Source organism: Chrysochloris asiatica, unplaced genomic scaffold (genome assembly GCF_000296735.1).
Source record: "Chrysochloris asiatica unplaced genomic scaffold, ChrAsi1.0 scaffold00004, whole genome shotgun sequence".
Lineage (NCBI taxonomy): Eukaryota > Metazoa > Chordata > Mammalia > Afrosoricida > Chrysochloridae > Chrysochloris > Chrysochloris asiatica.
In genome coordinates, this window is record NW_006408522.1 from 34,255,297 (window position 1) to 34,256,726 (window position 1,430).

The 1,430-nt window shown below is 41.8% G+C and overlaps 1 protein-coding gene across 1 annotated transcript in view; it reads left to right on the forward strand.

The window, feature by feature from the left end:
• The window catches only part of SPTBN5 (spectrin, beta, non-erythrocytic 5), a 56,037-nt gene that overhangs the window by 48,369 nt on the left and 6,238 nt on the right, over window positions 1–1,430 (forward strand). The window lies entirely within an intron of this gene.

The following is a 1,430-nucleotide window of genomic DNA, read 5'->3' on the forward strand; positions in this document are numbered from 1 at the left end:
ATCCAAAATAAAAACATTTAATTAAAATAAATAAATAAAATAAAAGATACTGATGGAGATTTTGGACAAGACGGCAGAATAAGCAGACACACTACACAGACCCTCTACAACAAAGATACAAGAGACAAAATAAAACAGATACAGATGAGAATTCTGGCACCCTGAACTTCAGAAGAAAGGTTAGAGAGGTGGATGGTGTGCTTGTTGGGAGGAGAGGCCAGGATGGTGAGAGAGGGAGACTGACTGGTGAACAATCGGCCAGACGTAGCACCACCATCTTGTGAGAAGCTTTGGAAGTGGAGGGAGCTCTGGCAGAGTAGATTTGGGTGGGCAACTAAAAAGTTTCAGTTTCTTCTTTTTCCCCACGCTCCCCTTGTGACCGAAAGTGTGTCCAGCTCCCACCCTCACCCACCCCCCAGCACAGACTCTGGAACCACATGGTTGAGAGCCACACCAGTATGAGATGAGGCCAGCTGCACTGCTTTGGTGTGCCACTTTGGTGTCTGATTCTGGTGGGCATGGCTCCAGACCTACAAAAGCTGCACAGCCACCTGACCAGCATTTAACCAGTCACGCTGCGCCCAGCGGCCCTGTTGGCCTAACAGACACTGAAATCAACTCCATTTAGGGACTCCACAAACTACTTCTAGGTTGAGTGCCCTGAACATAGATAACACCAAAGCCAATAGGAACTCCATCTAGGGCCAGGAACTCTGCTGTCACATCCCTTTCACAACCACCTCATGAGTTCTTTGAATTTCAGGAGCCCCCAAGATTTCTCCCCTCAGTGTCCAACAACTGCATTCTTTGTTTTTACAAATATGATAACCCTACAATGCCCCGGAGACAGCAGACAATTTTAGCTCACACGAAAGAACAAGAGAGAAGGGCTCAAACAAATGACTAAGATGTAGAGAAAAAAAACAATTCTGAGCAAGAAAAGGTAATGGAATTAACTAAAAAAGAATTCAAAATAATAATAATTAGGGACCTTCAAAGGATTGGTACAAAGATCAAGAAAAGCAAGAACACAAAAAAACTTTTAGAAGAATTCTGGAAAACACTACAAGAACAGACAAAATAAATGCAAATGTTGAAACAATACAAAACCTACTATTAGAAATCTAGAAGATTAATACTAACCTCTCAGAAAGGGACATTACAGTGAAAGGGTAAAGGAGTAGTTGGGAAGCAAAGGGAGCTCAATTTAGTGAGCTTGAAGAGAAATCTCTCAATACTAGTATGCTAGAAGAATAATCTTGGCTGAAAGCAGAAAATATCAGAAGGATGTTTACCTATGCTTTATTGACTATATGAAGGCTTTCAATTATGTGGATCATGACAAGCTATGGACAACATTGAGAAGTATGAGTATTCCAGAACACTTAATTGTACTTCTGAGAAATCTGTACCTGGACCAAGAGGCAGTT